At 36.3% G+C, this 23,744-nt stretch overlaps 1 long non-coding RNA gene across 1 annotated transcript; it reads left to right on the forward strand.

Annotated features, from left to right (window-relative positions):
* The first annotated feature begins 448 nt into the window (after positions 1-448).
* Positions 449-23,261, forward strand: LOC122489015. The gene is made up of 2 exons (XR_006298799.1): positions 449-743; positions 23,098-23,261. It is a non-coding gene; the product is annotated as an uncharacterized LOC122489015 (long non-coding RNA).
* The last annotated feature ends 483 nt before the right edge of the window (positions 23,262-23,744 follow it).

Here is a 23,744-nt window from a genome sequence, read left to right on the forward strand (position 1 = left end):
CGAATGGGACAGTTAAGCCATCTATAGATATTACTGAACTGACTGATATAAGAAATGATATTATACTTCAGAAGTAAACTATGCTCCTCTGTATAGGAGGATAATATAAACAGGGGAAAACAGGAGATACTGAATAAGGCAAAGGGGCTGAATTTGTTATACCTATTTGAGATTAATTTTCAAATTTAATCTAGTAGTATACTGCCCAATTAAGTTATGCATCTTCAATTCCTAGAGAATCGCCTGTTTCCAGATAGACATTATTTTGTTTTCTCATTTCCAAGGTGTTTGGAAAAATACAGCAGCCTGTGACAGGTGAAACTTTAAGAAAAATTTGGCAGTCAGAGCTTCTCTCCTTAAAAGAAGCCATGAGCCTGTGGTTCCAGAATATACTTTCATGACGTGTGTGGAATGAGGATGGTGATATAATAGGATTGGGGGACTTGGAGGGCCGTGGGACTACTGGCAAATATAGTGGAAAGCCAAGTATCAATGATGTAATAATGTCTTCCCTGTGACATCACCAAAATGTAAGTACATTTCCTAAACACTACAAAAGGCCAAACTGATTTATTCTCTGGAAGGGGATAAGGGACATAACTCAGCACTGGATCTAATCCAAAACTGGGTACCCCCTCAATATTATCCTGAAAGTAACTACAAATTCTGGGGGGACAAATCTAAACAACAACCACAAGAGGACTCCAGTGACTGAACCAAAGCAAGCAGAATTTGGACATGAGGTAAAAATGTGAATCAGGCAATAGGCATAGGATGAGTCCCTCCTCTAGCACTCTGCAACTTGACTCAGAGGAGAGCTGCAGTCACAGGAAGGAGGCACCAGGTGCTAAAATTCTAGTATAAAAACATGCTGCTTTCCAGGCCAGGGAGTCCAGAGAGAGGAGTCTGGGCTCAATACAGGTTCCCAGGGCATTTTATGGTTCATGGTTTTGTCCTCTTCTATGTAAGAGACTATTGCCTACCCAATTTCACAAATATTTTTTCTTCTATTCTTTTTTCCTAAGAAATCTATACTTTTAGATTTTAAACTTAGAAGTATGAATATATATGTACATATAATATGTGTATATTGTTATATACATACATATATAAATTTATGCATATATATGTATGTATATAAATATGTATATATGTGTACATATATGTGTGTTGTATATACATGTATTTATAAATATACTACATATAAAATATATAAAATAAAAAATATCTAAAACAAATCCAAATTAATGACCACTTTACAAAATACATAACCAGTACTCTTCAAAATTCTCAGTGTCATTAAAAACAAGGGGAGTCTGAGACCATGAGAAGCCCATGACAACTAAATGTAGTGTGGTAACCTGTATGGGATCCTGGAACACAAAAAGAACATTAAGTAAAAACTAAAAAAATCAGAATAAAGTATGACTTTAATTAATAATAATGTGTTAATATAGGTGCATTCGTTTCAATACTATATCATACTAGAGCCAAATATTCATTATAGGATAATTGGATATAGGTTCTATGGAAAATGTGTACTATCTTCAAAATTTTTCTGTAAATTTAAAATTCTTCTAAGAAATAAAACATCACAAAATTTAGAGGATAAATTATCAACTACCCAATCATATTGGAAATTTTTACAACCGTATAAAAAACTGCTAGAAAACTACACAAAATACAATAAAGAATTACAGGATTTAAATCATTTTTAGCCACTTCAACTATTTCAATGAAATAACTGAAATTTGCAAAACTTTATTTTCACCAACTGCAGAATGAAGCTTTTTTTCAAGTACATGGTTTGTTTCCCCTGATAAACCATAAGGTGAACCATTATACAGGTCTCAAATTTAAAAAGACTAAATTCAGGGGCACCTGGGTGGCTCAGTCGGGTAAGCATCTGGCTTCGGCTCAGGTCATGATCTCACAGTCCATGAGTTCAAGCCCTGCGTTGGACTCTGTGCTGACTGTTCAGGGCCTGGCCTGCTTCAGATTCTGTGTCTTCCTCTCTCTCTCTGCCCCTTCCCCACTTGTGCTCTCTCTCTCTCTCTCTCTCTCACTCTCTCTCTCCCAAAAATAAATGAAACATTAAAAAAATTAAAAAATAAAATGACTAAATTCAGAGTATCTTCTCTGAACACAATACAATTAAAATTTAAATAGATAAAAAGATAAAAAATAAGATTCCAAATGTTATGCAAACTTGATAATACATTTCTAAAAAGTCAAATGGGTAAAAAAAAAAAAAAGAAAAAAGGTAATAGAAATTTTTTTGAACTAAATAGTACTGAAAACACAATAGATCAAAATGTATGCAATGCAGCTAAAGAAGTGAGTAGAGGGAAACACGTAGCACATACATCTTAATACATCAGAAATAAAACTAAAATCAATGGTCTAAAACTCTACATCAAAAAGTTGGGGGAGAGAGTTGGGCCACTTGGGTGACTCAGTCGGTTAAATGTCAACTTCGGCTCATGTCATGATTTCATGGCTCATGAGTTCAAGCCCCACATTGGGCTCTGTACTAACAGCTCAGAGACTGGAGCCTGCTTCACATTCTATGTCTCCCTCTCTCTTTGCCCCTTCCCCACTCAGGCTTTGTCTCTCTCTCCTTCAAAAATAAATAAACATTAAAAAAAAAAAAAGGTGGGGCAGAGGGGAGTAAAACCAAAAAAGTATGAAGGAGAAAATCATGAACAGGAACATATGAAATAGAAACCGACACACAATGAGAAGTTATCAAAATAAATAGCTACAGCTACTTCTTTGAAGTTGGCACCTAGTTACATTGCTCAAGAGAAAAAGATAGATACAGATATATAGAATGTGAAGACATAGCCTAAGTCCACTTAGAATCTTCTATATCCAAAATGCAAATGCATATACTGATGGACTTGGAAGACAAATACATGTAAAAATAAGGTTTTGACACTAGTCACAGGACCAGTAAAAATCTTTTACTTAACAAAACTAGAAGTATTAAACTGTCAATAAAACTTAGAAGTTAGATGCAGAGATGAGGATTGTGGCAGAAAGAGGTAATTAAATAATACCAAATTTTTGTATATAAGTGAGAAGGACTGATGAAGAAGAATGTGATAACGTTCTTGAATATTTTTCTTAGTTTATTTGGCACGAGTAGAAAAGTACAGAGATATACTTCATATTTTTATTTTGCAATAAAAATGCTAATAATTGACCCCTATTATTATTACCTATTTACTTTTAATAATAAATTCCCTAGAGTTAGTAGGGCAAATTCCCAGCTATAGCTTCCATTTCCTAGATTCTTTTGCTATTAGTTGTGATCCGTCAATTAAGTAGTATCAGCCAAATACATATGAGTAGAAGTGATGTGCCACTTGCAGAGGAAACCTTTTAAAAAACAAGTGATTCCATATCCTTTGTGCCTTCTTATGGATTAGACGTTTAAATTACTTATAAGTAGTTTAAGACAGATTGCCGGTGGGTATGGGCAAGATGGCGGCTTAGGAGGACGCTGGGCTCACCGCACGTCCTGCTGATCACTTAGATTCCATCTACACCTGCCTAAATAACCCAGAAAACCACCAGAGGATTAGCAGAACGGAGTCGCCGGAGCCAAACGCAGACGAGAGGCCCACGGAAGAGGGTAGGAAGGGCGGCGAGGCGGTGCGCGCTCCACGGACTGGCGGGAGGGAGCCGGGGCGGAGGGGCAGCTCCCCGGCCAAGCAGAGCCCCCGAGTCTGGCTTGCAAAAGCGGAGGGGCCGAGCGGACTGTGTTCCCACAACAAGTGCGACTTAGCGTCTGGGAGGTCATAAGTTAACAGCTCTGTTCAGAAAGCGGGAAGGCTGGAGGACAAAGGGAGGGAGAGCTGCTGAGCCCCCTGACAACAGAGCTCAGTTTGGTGGTGAACAAAGGCGCTCGCCAGCGCCATCTCCCCCGCCCATCCCCCAGCCGAAATCCCAAAGGGAACCGGTTCCTGCCATGAAACTTGCTCGCTCCGCGCAAACACCCAACTTTGCGCTTCTTCGGAGCCAAACCTCCGGCAGCGGATCTGACTCCCTCCCGCTGCCACAGGGCCCCTCCTGAAGTGGATCACCTAAGGAGAAGCGATCTAAGCCTGCCCCTCCTGCCCCCGAGCACCTTGCCTACCCACCCCAGCTAATACGCCAGATCCCCAGCATCACAAGCCTGGCAGGGTGCAAGTAGCCCAGACGAGCCACACCACCCCACAGTGAATCCCGCCCCTAGGAGAGGGGAAGAGAAGGCACACACCAATCTGACTGGGCCCCAGCGGTGGGCTGGGGGCAGACATCAGGTCTGACTGCGGCCCCGCCCACCAACTCCAGTTATACACCACAGCACAGGGGAAGTGCCCTGCAGGTCCTCACCACGCCAGGGACTATCCAAAATGACCAAGCGGAAGAATTCCCCTCAGAAGAATCTCCAGGATTAACAACAGCTAATGAGCTGATCAAAAAAGATTTAAATAACATAACAGAAAGTGAATTTAGAATAACAGTCATAAAATTAATCGCTGGGCTTGAAAACAGTATACAGGACAGCAGAGAATCTCTTGCTACAGAGATCAAGGGACTAAGGAACAGCCAAGAGGAGCTGAAAAACGCTTTAAACGAAATGCATAACAATATGGAAACCACCACAGCTCGGCTTGAAGAGGCAGAGGAGAGAATAGGTGAACTAGAAGATAAAGTTATGGAAAAAGAGGAAGCTGAGAAAAAGAGAGATAAAAAAATCCAGGAGTATGAGGGGAAAATTAGAGAATAAAGTGATACACTAAAAAGAAATAATATACGCATAATTGGTATCCCAGAGGAGGAAGAGAGAGGGAAAGGTGCTGAAGGGGTACTTGAAGAAATCATAGCTGAGAACTTCCCTGAACTGGGGAAGGAAAAAGGCATTGAAATCCAAGAGGCACAGAGAACTCCCTTCAGACGTAACTTGAATCGATCTTCTGCACGACATATCATAGTGAAACTGGCAAAATACAAGGATAAAGAGAAAATTCTGAAAGCAGCAAGGGGTAAACGTGCCCTCACAAATAAAGGGAGACCGATAAGACTCGTGACTGATCTCTCTTTTGAAACTTGGCAGGGCAGAAAGAATTGGCACGAGATTTTCAGGGTGCTAGACAGAAAAAATATGCAGCCAAGAATCCTTTATCCAGCAAGTCTGTCATTTAGAATAGGAGAGATAAAGGTCTTCCCAAACAAACAAAAACTGAAGGAATTTGTCACCACTAAACCAGCCCTACAAGAGATCCTAAGGGGGACCCTGTGAGACAAAGTCCCAGAGACATCACTACAAGCATAAAACATACAGACATCACAATGACTCTAAACCCGTATCTTTCTATAATAACACTGAATGTAAATGGATTAAATGCGGCAACCAAAAGACATAGGGTATCAGAATGGATAAAAAAACAAGACGCATCTATTTGTTGTCTACAAGAGACTCATTTTAGATCTGAGGACACCTTTAGATTGAGAGTGAGGGGATGGAGAACTATTTATCATGCGACTGGAAGCCAAAAGAAAGCTGGAGTAGCCATACTTATATCAGACAAACTAGACTTTAAATTAAAGGCTGTAACAAGAGATGAAGAAGGACATTATATAATAGTTACAGGGTCTATCCATCAGGAATAGCTAACAATTATAAATGTCTATGCACCGAATACCGGAGCCCCCAAATATATAAAACAATTACTCACAAACATAAGCAACCTTATTGATAAGAATGTGGTAATTGCAGGGGACTTTAATACCCCACTTACAGAAATGGATAGATCATCTAGGCACACGGTCAATAAAGAAACAAGGGCCCTGAATGAGACATTGGATCAGATGGACTTGACAGATCTATTTAGAACTCTGCATCCCAAAGCAACAGAATATACTTTCTTCTCGAGTGCACATGGAACATTCTCCAAGATAGATCATATACTGGGTCACAAAACAGCCCTTCCTAAGTTTACAAGAATTGAAATTATACCATGCTTACTTTCAGACCACAATGCTATGAAGCTTGAAATCAACCACAGAAAAAAGTCTGGAAAACCTCCAAAAGCATGGAGGTTAAAGAACACCCTACTAACGAATGAGTGGGTCAACCAGGCAATTAGAGAAGAAATTAAAAAATACATGGAAACAAAGGAGAATGAAAATACAACAATCCAAACGCTTTGGGACGCAGCAAAGGCAGTCCTGAGAGGAAAATACATTGCAATCCAGGCCTATCTCAAGAAACAAGAAAAATCCCAAATACAAAATCTAACAGCACACCTAAAGGAAATAGAAGCAGAACAGCAAAGACAGCCTCAACCCAGCAGAAGAAGAGAAATAATAAAGATCAGAGCAGAAATAAACAATATAGAATCTAAAAAAAACTGTAGAGCAGATCAACGAAACCAAGAGTTGGTTTTTTGAAAAAATAAACAAAATTGACAAACCTCTAGCCAGGCTTCTCAAAAAGAAAAGGGAGATGACCCAAATAGATAAAATCATGAATGAAAATGGAATGATTACAACCAATCCCTCAGAGATACAAACAATTATCAGGGAATACTATGAAAAATTATATGCCAACAAATTGGACAACCTGGAAGAAATGGACAAATTCCTGAGCACCCACACTCTTCCAAAACTCAATCAGGAGGAAATAGAAAGCTTGAACAGACCCATAACCAGCGAAGAAATTGAATCGGTTATCAAAAATCTCCCAACAAATAAGAGTCCAGGACCAGATGGCTTCCCAGGGGAGTTCTACCAGACGTTTAAAGCAGAGATAATACCTATCCTTCTCAAGCTATTCCAAGTAATAGAAAGGGAAGGAAAACTTCCAGACTCATTCTATGAAGCCAGTATTACTTTGATTCCCAAATCAGACAGAGACCCAGTAAAAAAAGAGAACTACGGGCTAATATCCCTGATGAATATGGATGCAAAAATTCTCAATAAGATACTAGCAAATCGAATTCAACGGCATATAAAAAGAATTATTCACCATGATCAAGTGGGATTCATTCCTGGGCTGCAAGGCGGGTTCAACATTCGCAAATCAATCAACGTGATACATCACATTAACACAAAAAAAAGAGAAGAACCATATGATCCTGTCAATCGATGCAGAAAAGGCCTTTGACAAAATCCAGCACCCTTTCTTAATAAAAACGCTTGAGAAAGTCGGGATAGAAGGAACATACTTAAAGATCATAAAAGCCATTTATGAAAAGCCCACAGCTAACATCATCCTCAACGGGGAAAAACTGAGAGCTTTTTCCCTGAGATCAGGAACACGACAAGGATGCCCACTCTCACCGCTGCTGTTTAACATAGTGCTGGAAGTTCTAGCATCAGCAATCAGACAACAAAAGGAAATCAAAGGCATCAAAATTGGCAAAGATGAAGTCAAGCTTTCGCTTTTTGCAGATGACATGATATTATACATGGAAAATCCGATAGACTCCACCAAAAGTCTGCTAGAACTGATACATGAATTCAGCAAAGTTGCAGGATACAAAATCAATGTACAGAAATCAGTTGCATTCTTATACACTAACAATGAAGCAACAGAAAGACAAATAAAGAAACTGATCCCATTCACAATTGCACCAAGAAGCATAAAATACCTAGGAATAAATCTAACCAAAGATGTAAAGGATCTGTATGCTGAAAACTATAGAAAGCTTCTGAAGGAAATTGAAGAAGATTTAAAGAAATGGAAAGACATTCCCTGCTCATGGATTGGAAAAATAAATATTGTCAAAATGTCAATACTACCCAAAGCTATCTACACATTCAATGCAATCCCAATCAAAATTGCACCAGCATTCTTCTCGAAACTAGAACAAGCAATCCTAAAATTCATATGGAACCACAAAAGGCCCCGAATAGCCAAAGGAATTTTGAAGAAGAAGACCAAAGCAGGAGGCATCACAATCCCAGACTTTAGCCTCTACTACAAAGCTGTCATCATCAAGACAGCATGGTATTGGCACCAAAACAGACACATAGACCAATGGAATAGAATAGAAACCCCAGAACTAGACCCACAAACGTATGGCCAACTCATCTTTGACAAAGCAGGAAAGAACATCCAATGGAAAAAAGACAGCCTCTTTAACAAATGGTGCTGGGAGAACTGGACAGCAACATGCAGAAGGTTGAAACTAGACCACTTTCTCACACCATTCACAAAAATAAACTCAAAATGGATAAAGGACCTGAATGGGAGACAGGAAACCATCAAAACCTTAGAGGAGAAAGCAGGAAAAGACCTCTCTGACCTCAGCCGTAGCAATCTCTTACTCGACACATCCCCAAAGGCAAGGGAATTAAAAGCAAAAGTGAATTACTGGGACCTTATGAAGATAAAAAGCTTCTGCACAGCAAAGGAAACAACCAACAAAACTAAAAGGCAACCAACGGAATGGGAAAAGATATTCGCAAATGACATATCGGACAAAGGGCTAGTATCCAAAATCTATAAAGAGCTCACCAAACTCCACACCAGAAAAACAAATAACCCAGTGAAGAAATGGGCAGAAAACATGAATAGACACTTCTCTCAAGAAGACATCCGGATGGCCAACAGGCACATGAAAAGATGTTTAGCGTCGCTCCTTATCAGGGAAAAACAAATCAAAACCACACTCAGGTATCACCTCACGCCAGTCAGAGTGGCCAAAATGAACAAATCAGGAGACTATAGATGCTGGAGAGGATGTGGAGAAACGGGAACCCTCTTGCACTGTTGGTGGGAATGCAAATTGGTGCAGCCGCTCTGGAAAGCAGTGTGGAGGTTCCTCCGAAAATTAAAAATAGACCTACCCTATGACCCAGCAATAGCACTGCTAGGAATTTATCCAAGGGATACAGGAGTACTGATGCATAGGGCCACTTGTACCCCAATGTTCATAGCAGCACTCTCAACAATAGCCAAATTATGGAAAGAGCCTAAATGTCCATCCACTGATGAATGGATAAAGAAATTGTGGTTTATATACACAATGGAATATTACGTGGCAATGAGAAAAAATGAAATATGGCCTTTTGTAGCAACGTGGATGGAACTGGAGAGTGTGATGCTAAGTGAAATAAGCCATACAGAGAAAGACAGATACCATATGGTTTCACTCTTATGTGGATCCTGAGAAACTGAACAGGAACCCATGGGGGAGGGGAAGGAAAAAAAAAAAAAGAGGTTAGAGTGGGAGAGAGCCAAAGCATAAGAGACTGTTAAAAACTGAGAACAAACTGAGGGTTGATGGGGGGTGGGAGGGAGGGGAGGGTGGGTGATGGGTATTGAGGAGGGCACCTTTTGGGATGAGCACTGGGTGTTGTATGGAAACCAATTTGTCAATAAATTTCATAAAAAAAAAAGTAGTTTAAGACAATTACAGATTGTAATAAATTCTATGAAGAAAATGAAGACTACCTCGTGCAAGGGAATCTACTCTAGTTAGGATGGATCAGGGAAGGTCTCTGAAGAAATGATATGTAGCTGGTACCTAGTGTAAAGAAGCTTTTGGAGAAAGAGCATTCTAGGCAGAGAGGACAGCAAATGAAAGATCTTGAGAATGTAATATATCTGCTGTCTTTGAGAAAAAGAAAGGAGCTCTGGGTGGCTAAAGCTTAAGGTGGGCGAAGAACCAATGAGAGGTGAGGTCAAAGGAAACGAAGAGAGGCTAAGATTTTACTATAATTGTTTATCAACCTTTTGGATCTATTGGGCTTTAGGCATATCTATTTTTAAGTGGCATACAAGAGGATTATTTTCTCTTTTTAAATGGTGAATGATCTGTGAGTTGCTATAATAAATGCTAAATTTGTGTATATCCTTACAATCTCATACTGTGTTTTACCCTTACAAGTCATTTTCTTTACCTCTTTTTTCCTTTCCTTTTTGGCAGGTTTCTGGTTTAGAAGTTAAAAATTCTACCTGAGGCACCTGGGTGACTCAGTTGATTAAACATCAGACTTTGACTCAGGTCATGATCTCATGGTTTGTGGGTTCGAGCCCTGCATGGGGCTCTATGCTGTTAGCATGCCCCTCCCCTGCTCGCATGATTTCTCTCTCTCAAAAATAAATAAACATTACAAAAATTCTATCTGAGGATGGCTAGTGGTTATGGTCACATTTTTTTAACTGCATACTTTACTAAAACAAACAACAACAACAAAAATAAACCTTAGAAATCCACTCTCTTTAGAGTAACAAAAAGTCTTAGAATGCTTTCATTCAAATCACTAGCCTATTTATTACCAATTTTTTTCATTTCACTTTGCTTTTGTGTCTTCAAAAGTCATAATTATTATAACTATATTATTGAAAACATCCTTATATAGATTTACTGACATGTTTATCAATGTCTGTGTTCAACAATCCCTTTTACATCTCACTTTTCCTCCTGAGTTTTTTTTTTTGTAAAGCACATTCCCTATTAGTTCTCTCATTAGTGGGCTGTGATTGTTAATTTGCCTGTTGTTTTACTTGCTTAAAAACCGTAATTTCATCTTCATTTTTTAGGTATATATATATATATATATACTTTTTGAGAGAGAGAGAGAGAGTGAGAGAGAGGATACCAAGCAGGCTCCACACTGCCAGCATGGAGTCCAATGCGGGACTTACAATCATGGACTGCAAGAATATGACCTGAGTTGAAATCTAGAGTAGGACTCTTAACCAACTGAGCCACCTAGGTTCTCCCATCCTTATTTTTTTAATGATAATTTAATGACATATGCAATTCTAGACTAATAGTTATGTTTCCACAGTGCTTTTAGGATATTAACCCCGTATCTTCTAGACTCTATTATTCTTGCTGTTAGCAATTATTGTTGTTGTAATGATTATATTAATACAATTACTATTATGTTTATTATTTTGAAGTTAGCTATCAGTCTAATTGTTTTTTATTGGTTAGAAACGTGTATTTCCTTCATACTTGATTACTTTAGGATTACAGACTATACCAGAAATAGATCCACTTATTTATTTTAATCTACCTGAAAGAAATTGTTTTCCTAAATCTGAAGATTCATGTGTTTCCTCAAGGCTTCCTCATTATCATTTTGAGGTCAATGCACAGATTGGCAAATGAGCATGATCCTTCCTTAAACAGACCCATGAGCCTGGTGATAAGCAAAATAAGGCCTGCCACAGACACTAAAGCAGTCTTCCAGTGGGAATAGACACAAATCAATACATATCTGTTGAATTACTCAATGAAATGAGATTCCAAACAGTAATTTTTTTTTAACTCATCTATGTCTTGCAAGAAAAAAGCAACTATACAATGAACTAAAAATGAAGGTCAAAGACAAGTCACAAATATGTGTTTTAAGACAGTATAATAAAATATTCTTAGGGAAGGAGCAGAACCTAAAAATGAACAGATTTTTGTAGTTCTGACGGTAATTCAATTACTTTTCAAGTTATCTACAGAAGTAAAACAATATTTCCCTGAGTATAGATTATTTTATTTTTAAAAAATAAGATGGCATGCTGATTTACATATACCAGGAAATCACTTAATGATTTTGCCAAAGATAATGAAAAAATATTTAGGGTAACCAGATTCCAGATTTTATATAGTTAGAAAAAAATAATGGTTTTTGAGGTGACTACCCCAGTATGAAAAATGACATGCTTGCTGTGCTCTCAACTGAACATGGTGAATTAGAGAAAATAGCTCAATGGTGATCACTTCAGTGGGCAACTGCTGTGGTCATCAATATGAGATAGCTGTGTCCAGGGAAAAAGACATGCTTTTAGATGGACAGGAAAATGATCCTAATGTTTACAGCTTGAGACATAACCACAGAAATAGAAGTGAATTCCAGTGAATGAGTTCAATTAATAAACAGGTGTACAATCAGAGATTTCTGAGCATCATGAAAATTTTAGATAGTGTTGCACTTACCCAGCATCAAAGACTAGAGAAACACCTTGCAATAACTGAATTTTAGAGCTGCCGACTTCTTCAGGTTACATCTCCCTTTAACGTTTCAGAAATATACATGTTTATTACATAAATGTGTACTTGTTCTCTTTATAGTATGTATGTTTTTAACTATCTGCCTATCTATATATTATCTATCTTCATGTTGTAAATGCACTAAAACATTGTACTTCATTGTGCAGCATTTCCTGACTTTCAACAATATCTAATTAGTTTGTCAATTTAAGTTACATGTGTGACAATACATTACTAAATGCATTCTAACTAAGCCAAAGTTTTTCATTTGCTAAAAATGTTATGCAAAAGTTCCCACTGAAGGTCTAACTTTCAGCTAGACCCTAACTTAGGTCAGTGACATTACAAACCAACACTGGGAAATATCCCACTTAAACTGAGCATTCTTTGAGAATTTATGCTCAGTGATGTCTAAAGAAATTAGAGATTTTCGGGGGTGGAAAATATTAGAAATTTTAATGCTAAAACCCATTTAGAAAATATTGTGACATCTTAGAAGATTGTGAAATTTAATTATAAATATGGCACAACCTCATTTGACAGGTGTTTGTTATTTCTTATTAATTAGATATGCATTAATTGCTAAAGCTGTGAAGGTATCTCTCTGTGTGTATGTAGGCATTATAAAAATATTTTTCTGTTTCCTTGTTTAGTATCAGGGAAGTATCTAGAAAATCCTATTATATATTTGCTACCATTGACAAGAAAGAGTAGAACTTAAAAATCATGTCTGCTATCTCCAATCAAAATCTTTGAGCAACCAAATATATATGCAAGTTATCTATATTTTTTCCTTTTTAAATTTATATTAATTTATATATATTTTAGTATTTATTAGAACGATAAAAAAGTGATTTAATCACAGAGGCTGCTTTTTCTGTGAAATTTTCTTTAAGACTCCATTATTAACAAAAGAGATGAAGGTTGAATAGTCTAACTTCTAACTCTTTGCTAGCTTTATTTACTTTTGCTTATTTATTATTTTTTTATATTTATTTTTGAGAGAGGGAGAGAGAGCATGAGCAGGGTAGGGGCAGAGTGAGAGGGAGACAGAGGATCTGAAGCAGGCTCTGAGCTGACAGCACAGAGCCCTATGTGGGGCTGAAACTCATGAACCAAAGTACCGATTGAGCCACTCAGACACCCCTACTTCTGCTTATTTAAACTATCTGCAGTTCTCTCACCCATTCCAATGCTCTTAATTTGCATCCTCTTACCTCTTTGACTTTGCTAACAAACACTATCGCTTTTCCTCCAACACCATCCTTTGTTCTTGGGGGGAAAACACCTTTAAAAATTTTCTTTATCTGTGATCATAACTTTGTACCTTGAAGAATATAAAGACTTTGCAGATATATATAGGAAGATGGTGATTCTGCCTCAAATTATGCTTTCACAGTTGTGGGAAACATCTGATCAAAGCCCTTCATGCACTTAGCCTCTCTCAGCACCAAATGTCTCATGCGAGTGGCTGGGTTTACAGTGACCTTAATTATAGGAATAGAATCTTTTATTGTCATAAATGAATCAGCTTATATGGCAATCATGTTCTAGTTAAGTTAGCTCACTAGCTAAACTATCTATAAAACACATAAAAGACACCATCTATCTATCTATCTGAAGTTTTTAGAGTTTCTGGTTATATTTGTGTTGTTATTTGATATTGAATGTATCTGCGAGGGCAAACTGCATAAGAGATACCCACATTTCTTACTTCTCAAACCATAGTCCCTGACAGTTAAGCACACAAATTTCCTGTTTAATTCACAACATCCAACATACACAATTTAAAAAAAAAATGATTATCAACTAAACTAAGAACTCTCTTCACCACAAATAAGTGGTATTCCAAAATATATTAATGAATTAGTCACTTAAAGCATTTCATTAAATGTGACCAGTTCAGAATATTAGTACCTGAACATGAAATGTATGAAGCATGAAATAAACGTTGTCAGTTGATACATGGGCAGAGTCATGAGATAAATAAAAATTCAGGTTTTCATGTCTCCTTGAATTTTTAAAGGTTAACTTAGTTGTGTTCCTGTCAGTCTCAGCACATTTACAACTGCTGAATTCATTGTCAATATTAACATAGCAAATGTGATGTCTTTTCCTAGAGTTGGTTTTCTTCCGTGTTGAGAATCAACCACCCACAGAGCAGGACATAATGGCATTATACATTACAGTAGCCATGAAAGCTGAGTACACAGAACAGTATAAACAAAATAAAATTTTAAGAATAAGTCCCAAAACTTGTAGCTCAGTGATTTCCAGAGCCAAATAGGTTTAGAGAGTTTTTTTGTTCAAAGTGAGACTCTCAATATATGAAAAAAATTAAAGATACAATCAAAAGTTAAGTTAGGAAGAGAATTTTGGATGAGAGAGGCGATGGGGAATATTTCTGAATCTGTTAGTAACTTATGTGTGACCTTCACTAGCTTTTTAGTTATTTTTCCCATCTGGACAACATTATTTGGCTCCCTCGCTAGAATCTTGTGAAGCTTAATTAATGTTTGTGAACCACTTTGACTTCCACAGCTGGAGGATGTTGGAAAAATGCAAATTATTATTGTTGTTATTTATTATTTATTGTTCTTTATCTAGACTTAGTTTCAGTCTCTGCGGGTTTACTGGTACTCTGAGCCATGGAGACAAATTAATAATAAATGTAGTGCTAGTCCTTCAGCAAATATCATAATGGCTCAAGAGGAAACAGTTAAAAAAAATGTTTTACTCTTCTATTATAAAAGTCACAAGAATTAAAAGTTTAAAAAATTACCAGAAATCTCACAGTTTGATTCATAGTGACCACTTCTACCTTTACTCTGAACGATCAAGGACTTTCATTTAGTGCAGCACTTTTCCTCCTCTGGAAGTATGCTATTTTAGATTGGCAACCTGTCTGCTTAATTTTTTTCCCACTGGGGAAACTACACCAGTTATAGTTTCTGTCTTTTTCAATCATATATATATATATATATATATATATATACACACACACACACACACACACATATATATACACATATATATGAATATATATATACATATATATACATATATATGAATATATACACACACATATATGTATATACATACATGTGTATGTATATACATATATATTTGCAGCTTTGTTTAATATACAAAAGTAAAAGTGAAAATGATTGTTCAAGGGGTGCCTGGGTGGCTCAGTCAGTTGGGCATCCAGCTTCAGCTTAGGTCATGATCTCAAAGTTTGTGGGTTTGAGCCCCGCGTCAGGCTCTGTGCTGACAGCTCAGAGCCTGGAGCCTGCTTCTGATTCTGTGTCTCCCTCTCTCTTTGCCCCTCCTCTGCTCATGTTCTCTTTCTCTCTCAAAAATAAACATTAAAATTTTTAAAAAATGATTGTTTTATTTTATTGCACTTAAATCCTTTGAGTTTGCATTTCTAAGGAGATGTTCATCTTCTCTTAAAATAGTTCATTTTCTCTTTTGTAAAGTTTATAACCATCATATAAATTAAGTTTTATAAATATTGAATAAAAATTGTAGATGTTTTTCATTGAATATATACTAAGAGATTCTTATTAAAAAATAATTAACTTTTTTATAAAACATGATAGGAAAAATGGAGGAACTCCACTGACATCTTTCACAGAGACCACTTTTTCTTCCTACTAACAAACTCTTCATTTTATGTTTAGGGAATTCTGTAGTACTCCTTAATCTCTGGGAAAACAGGGCTCTGCATCCTCTGGGGATGAGTGTGACTTGTGGAAGCTAACCTTGGCCTTCCCTTCGCCAGACATTCACTGCCATGGGCTCCCTTGATCCCAGGGTTGTTATGTGCATGGCCAATGAGGTAGAAGTATGATGATAATATTCTGGGAAGATTCCTTTCTTTACTAATCAGGAAACATTCATACCTTTCCTTTCTTCATGAAAGAACAGTACAAAAATTTTTTAATGAATTTTCCCAGCCATCTCGTTACCAGATGAGAAACAAGAGAATTTTTAAAATTTGTATCAAAAGCCCTGCTGTTTAACAAACCCTAACTTGTGCAAATAGATGTCTTCTTATGATAAATGTTTTTTATTATGTAAGCTATTCATTTTGTCAATTTTCTGCTAGATACTGAAGAAAACAATCTCAGCTAATATACTTCACCTGAGTATACCAATCCCCATTAGTTTTCTCCATACTTCTGTAGCACTTATAGTCACCACATATAATTTAGTAGTAAATTATAAAGGAACTTGTATTGTTTGGCATTTATTTTTATATGGCTCTTGGACTGAACTATAAGCTCCTTGAATGTGAAAGACCTATTCCATCCTTCCTGTGCTTTTCCCCTAAGCCTTGTACAATACTGGCTCATAGGAGGCTCAATAAATTTTAAAAAGGAAACGTGTGTGTGTGTGTGTGTGTGTGTGTGTGTGTGTGTGCGTGCATTACCTTTTTCTTGCCTTAAACTCAAAATTCTATCCTGGCTTTTCTGAAACAGCTCTTTGCTATGTTCTACTATTCCTTTGTTTTCTTTTCTGCTCCTTCTCTTTCCATGGCTTATCTGTAGGTGTTCAAAAAGCTTCATCTTTGGTTTTATGATCTTTTGCTTCTGTGTTCTCTTCCTTGAAGATTGTATCTACTATGTCTCTCATTTATTTTATGCAAAAATGACCATTATATGATACTGTCCCTCTGATCTCTATCCTGAATATCGAACATTCACAACACCTTACAACTGGTACTTCCCACCGAGTATACAATTAAAAATCTCAGTCTGTCATCAGTCATTGCAAGTTGAAGTATTCTCTCTCTCTTCTGAATTTCTGTAGCTTTGTATTTGTACCAGTATTGCTTGCATTAATAATTTATCTCCACTTATATTTAAAACTCGAGAACAAAGACTATGTCTTGTTAATTTACTTTACTTTCCACCTATATGTCTTACATATAATATGAAATCAGTAAAGGCTTGAATGACTATATGCCTACTTTATTCCAGCATGGAATCAAATTATGTTGAAAAATCAGTTATGCTTTTTTCTCTTTTAGTATCGCTCTATATATAGTTCAGTATATGAGGGGTTTCATCTATTTTTGTCCACATAAAACTAAGGAAGCTATATTTTCATTGATCTGCTTAATATGTAGAAATTCTGATTATGTTTTCCAGCTTCAACATTAGTATAGTTTAATTAAAATTTATTTGTGCTTTTAGCTTCTTTTCAATACAAAGAATTATATTTTATTAAGATGACATATTTTTGTAAACTTGTACAAAAAAATACCAGGTATTATTTAATCACCCCTTATTCTGAGGATGAAAACTTCATGAATTTACTCCAAGAGAATTAAAAACATACGTCTACACAAAAACTTGCACATGAATGTTTATAGCAGTATTTTTTAAATGTTTATTTTGAGAGAGGGAGTGTGAGTGTGGGAGGGACAGAGACTTAGGGAGAGAGAAAGAATCCCAAGCAGGCTCCACACTGTCAGCACACTGCCTGAAGCGGAACTCAATCTCAGGAACTATGAAATTATGACGTGAGCAGAAGTCAAGATTCAGATGCTTAACCACTTAAGCCACACAAGCACCCTTGTTTATAGTAGTAGTATTCATAATGGTCAAAAAACAGAAACAGCCCAAATTTGAAATAATTGATGAATGGACAAACCAAATGTACTCCAGGGTAGAAATAAAGAACTATCTTTTCCCCTCTTATGTAATTCTGTGATTTTCCCACCTCTGGCTGCATTAGTAAGGAAACTGTTCCAGATTTTTTTAAGCAGTTAATCTTTAAAGATAAAAAAATTGAATTTTAATGCATCTGTGTATTTTATGCAAAGTTCAGAGATTGCTTTTATGACAGTAGTAACATTAAATACGTAGAAAGTAGTGGATTGATTCATAAAAGTCATAGTAGAGTCAAACAAAATTGTATATAAAAATTATTTTGTGCTTTCTATATGTAAGTCATTGTGCTAAAAAGTAAGGAGAAATAGGTAGGAGATATAGTCTGGCTTACAAGGCATAGAGCAATTCAAGTCTTTGAATATAGATCATTTATATCAATATTCGAAAAGACCCAGAGGGAATAACTTTGGGGTGGGGAAAGGTCTTGTTAACAGATAAATTTCTATAGAATTGTCTATAATAGGAAGAGGATAAAGAAAAGGGAGGGTGGAGAAAAGGAGGAGTAAAAGAGAGGGGCAAATGAGAAGTAAAGGTCTAAATGGAACAGATGTTTTATATGGAAATTTACAGCAACTATTCTTAATCAGGCCACAGACTCTAAAATGCAGAGCTACACTCTGTTCTCCCAGGAATTCAGCTTGGAACATACTACCTGAGGAGGTTACAGTCCCCCCAGGTCATCCAGGATAGACCAAGAGTAATTGGTACTTGCCTAAGGATAGTATCCAGAGAATAGTGTTCCAAATACTACTAAATTTGAGCATTCTGCTATATCTCTCCTGATAAAATGTTTTCCCACGTGGTAAAAATGCCCTAAGTAATTGACAAAAGGTCAAAGATGTCTTTTGAATATAGGAATTTGTTAATTATTCAATTTATCAATTTATTAAAAATATAATCTACCATTCTATAATGGCAAGGTCAGAGTTTGAAACATAAATTAAATCTCATTGTGGTTCACTTGCTCTTTGTGACATCAAATTTTCTAATGCCAAAGAAATGAGTGTGACATTATTGAAAATTCAAAGTCAAAAATCACTTATTTCAGTCACCATTCTAATCTGATATCATGTGCATCCCTTTCTGTTTCCGTGATTCTTTTAAAAGATTTACTCAGAGATAAACAGCTTGTCTTTACTTCTCCAGCTGTGTCTTCTCTTTACTTGCACACAAAAAAGACTTTCTCTCATACATTATTTCTATGGATTGCCATTTCTCAGAGGCTCTCTCTTCTTCAGAATTGACATGCTGGTGAGCATTCAATTAGGGAAGTGAAGTGATCTAATATTGATTGGCATTACACAGTGACATTATGATCAGCATCAGGTTAAAGCACCATATATAGTTGGTGATAAGCCAGTCTGATATTTGATATTTTGCTACTTGGAAAAGGAATTCTTTTTTAATTTAATTTAATTTAATTTAATTTAATTTAATTTAATTTAATTTTACTTATTTTTCTTCCATTATTTTACTCAAATTCAAGTAAGTTAACATATAGTGTAGTATTGGTTTCAGTAGAACCCAGTGATTCATCACTTACATGTAGCATCCAGTGCTCATCCCAACAAGTGCCCTTCTTAATGTCCATCACCCATTTAGCCCATCTCCCCACCGACCTCCCCTCCAGCAACCCTCAGTTTGTTTTTCTATAGTTAAAAGTCTCTTATGGTTTGCCTCCGTCGTTGTTTTTATTTTATTTTATTGGAAAAGGAACTCTTATCCCATAACTTTGACTGGGCTTTTCTCTTCTACTTTCTTTTTTCCCTTTACCAGCTTTAACCAGAAACATGGAGGGTAGGAAGAAATATCAAAAAGATAAGAGTAGACTCTTGTGGTATTTACTGTGCCCTAACTGTTCTTGTCATTTTCACATAGTTGTAATTAATTAACTGAGTTGTAGTAAACTGGGCAGGAAGAGGACGTGAGAGAGAGAGAGAGAGAGAGAGAGAGAGAGAGAGAGAAATATGATAGATATATAGACAGATATTGTAATAGATAGATAGATATTTTATTTCCAAGATCTGTGTTATCTCTAACTATCTCCCACAGTCTCTGTCATGGTCCATAGCTCTAACATACGAGCAGTGCCCTGAGCAGCCATAGCATCTCAGAGCTTCACATAGTCTATTAGGCTCTGCCACTGCAAAGATCTCACTACCCTGTCCTCATCACCAGGCTGTCTATACCTTGTATCTCTGCCTACACACACGGATAGACTGGTGCATAAGGAGGAATTTGGGCGCATGACTAATTTCGGAAGTTAATACTTTGAAACGCTGGTTTCTAGAAAATCCTCAGTTAATAATTCACTCTCAGCACCCTAAAAGAAACATACTACTTACAAGTAATATGAGAATACATAAACGCTAAAAGAAACTCTAGTTGTTTTTTTAATATTTTTTAAAGCTTATTTTTGAGAGACAGAGAGAGAGAGCGAGCTGGGGAGGAGCAGAGAGACAGACAGACAGACAGAATCCAATGCAGGCTACAGGCCCTAAGCTGTCAGCGCAGAGCCTGATGCAAGGCTGGAACTCACAAACCGCAAGATCACGACCTGAGACAAAGTCTGATGTTTAACCGACTGAACCAACCGGGTGCCCCAAGAAATCTGTTTTTTAAAAACTGTATTTCATATAAATATCATTTTATTTCAATTGACACTTCGTTGAAATACTTTTATTTAAATCTTATAATAAATGGTCAATTTATCATATTCGTTAAGGAGCATCAATTCCAGAACCAGACCTCCTGGATTTAATCCCTTCTGTGTTATTTTACCAGCTGTGTGAACTTGTGCTAACTTCTCAGTGCCTCAATTCTCAGTTGTACAATGGGAATAATAGTAACACTGCTTCATAAGGCAATTGTAAGGAATAATAAGGTAATATATGTAAAGCCCTGAGCATAGTTCTTCTTAGCACACAGTAAGCACTATGTAAGAGCTAGATATGGTTATTATTATCTTGGACTTCTCTCTGAAAATATCAAATAATAATAATTATTATTTTATTTGTCTTATTAGTTAAAATATTCTAACGTGGTCTTCTCCCCTTTTAACTTATCACACTATTATTATTCTTCAAAGAACAATCTATTCCTCAGATTTTTAAAAACGATTTTCAAAATAGTGAACCAAGACTATATGTTTAACTATACACATTACCTTTTACAGATTCCCTACCCACTACAACATCCACTAAAATGACAATGTATTATCCGAGTAGGAATAATCTGAATCAGAATAGCAAATCAGAGAAGGCAACTATTACATAACAGGAATTTCAATAAACTTCTGCAAGATATATTACAAATAGGATAGTCTGAAGATAGTATAAAACACTTCTCTCAAAAGAAGCCCACAAGTAACCCTAGGTTTGAAGCTCTGGGTCAAAATTATACTTGTTTTACTTTATTTTATTTATTTTCATTTTTTAAATGTTTTTTATTTTTGAAAGAGAGAGAGACAGAGTGCAAGTGGGGGAAGGACAGAGAAAGAGGGAAACACAGAATCTGAAGCAGGCTCCAGGCTCTGAGGTGCCAGCACAGAGACTGATACAAGGCTCAAACTCACAAACTGTGAGATCATTACCTGAGCTGACATTGGATGCTTAAACGACTGATCCACCCAGGCACCACAAAATTCTACTTATTTTAAATACTACCCATATAAAATTTTAAATTATTATGATTATATAAGAAAAAATCCTATGTATATTACTACCATAGCAATGTGAGGTATTGAGCAAATTCTTGGGATAGTATCATCCAATCAAATTCATGCAAATCAGAATCTTATCCATCAAGCTTTACTTAATAATTTTAAGGATACTAGTAATCAGATAGTTCAGAAGAAACAGAGAGGCCCTTTCTTCCTGCATGGTCACATACCTCTAGCCCAAAATAGATGAAGTTTTTCAGTGAGGTTTGCAGGTTTCTTCACACAGAAGAGAGAATTTAATTTATGTCACATCTCTGTTTTATACCCCCAGAGAATTGTATTGTCTACATGGCATTCTCCAGGGAGCCATGTCTCACAGATTTTGTGTTCTATTTACTATGAGTAAACTTATCCAGGGACTTTTGCCCTGGGCATTTTGGAGACAAGGCCTCTTCCTTCTAGCAAACATCATTAATTTATTTACCCAGAGGTCCTATAGACAAGAAAATTAGACCAGGTTACCAGCCCTCTTTTCTTTTTTCTTGAGATATCCCTACGGTAAAGTAAGTGAATTCATTTCTATCCAGCTGCTTTAGCTATTTCCTTCCTTAAGCCATATTTAATATTTCAGATTACCTTACATCCATGTTGTTATGGAATGATTGCAATCAGATTTATAAGGGAAGAGTGAGTGTTAGCTGTGTTTTAAAATAAAACCACTGAGGTTCAAAGAGAGAAGCTTAGGATATCTAACTGTCAGAACCAACAGTGATTGGATTCTCAGTTTAGAGTCCAATATCCCAGTCAAAAATAAAATAATAGCATTGCTTGGTGGTGATTACCTCAATTGGTGGGCAATGGCCTCTGCTATCCAAATAAAGCCTTAGCAGTCCACGTTTGACTGCTTCACTAGTCTAAAGGGAGTCAAATGTCCCATGAGAGGATTCTAAATTTTCTGGAGAGACTCAAACAATGAAAACAAACAAATCATTAGTGGATTTGTATAGAAAGAACACAACTATAGTTTCAAATAGTGTAGGAGCATTATCCCTATAAATAGGCCTAAGATACCTTGATCAAGTAAACCATGTTTTTAATTCTCAAAGAAAGAGTTGTTACCAGCCATGCATGCCCCGGCATCAATTTAAGGTGGAAAAATTGGTTCTCTTAAGATACTATATTTAAAATCGTGTATCTAATTGTGTAAGAAAAGACTGCCTCAATTGCTAAGGGATTTTCAAGGGTTAGAAAGAAGTGGTCAAGAAGGTTGAAATGGAACTCTTTTTCTAGCCTTGGTCTTCAAGGACACATAGAGCCTGCTCTGTCTGAAAAGAGATTTCATCACTCCTGACGCTGCCCATATGCATAAGAATACAGTTGTGCCAACAATGTGGGAGCCCCTAGAAAAAATATAGGCAGGTTACTTGAGAAGAAAATTGAGGGAAGAGAATTGTCTTTTTAGAAAAATAAGATGGCCTAGCTTCCTGTAAATAGCTTAAGAAAAAGAGATACAAAAGTGAGAAATACATATTTATTTGTATCTCATGCTTACCTCAAAAGTTCCCTTAGGCTGGGAATATACTGGTCACTATCAGTATTATTAAGCAATATTTCCTGGGGTCAGAATGAAGTTATTCATTTGATTTACAAATAAACTCATATATCTATGATGAGTTCCCTCTTTATAATCATTTCCAATGATAGAATTAATGGTATACTCATGTTATTGCTTACAGAACATTCTCTCCTGCAGGAAAATGCTGAAAATTATGAACACTCACTGAAGCAGGACTGTTCCACACAATGACCTGATGAATTCTGAGCCTTATCTAAGAAGTTGTTTATAAACTTTATGCTGTTCCCTGAAGAGAGAAGAGCTAACAGCATGATGATCGAAATTAAATTTTTAAGAATGGAGATAGCATTTTTAATCATGGGGAAATTGCCATCTCAGTATTCTTAAAAGATGTTCAATATTTAAATATGAGCATTTCAAGATCTAATGAAGCATATGCAATATTTAATTGAATCATAATTTTCCTTTAGAAAACAGGGAGCTTCTCACATATACATTTTCATTAATTGTATAGTAGTTCTCAAGATTTATCTTAACAAAACAAATTAATCTTAACAAAACAATTAATAAGGAACCATTGGTCTTTAGTTATTCAAAATCTGAGTGGAACTGACCACCGAGCTCTGCACTGGTAATGCAGTCAGAATCAGTATTTGAGTAAGGCAATTGTATCTCAATACATGACATATGTGGATAATTTACATTAGTACAATATTAAAAAGACTCTTTGTTTCTGGTAAATCTTTTTTTCCTGTAGCTAGAGATAATTTTCAAAATTCTCATTTTCAAATGCAGGTTGAGCATTTGCACTCATTTTCAATTTC

This window comes from Prionailurus bengalensis, chromosome B2 (genome assembly GCF_016509475.1).
Source record: "Prionailurus bengalensis isolate Pbe53 chromosome B2, Fcat_Pben_1.1_paternal_pri, whole genome shotgun sequence".
NCBI classification, from domain to species: Eukaryota; Metazoa; Chordata; class Mammalia; order Carnivora; family Felidae; genus Prionailurus; species Prionailurus bengalensis.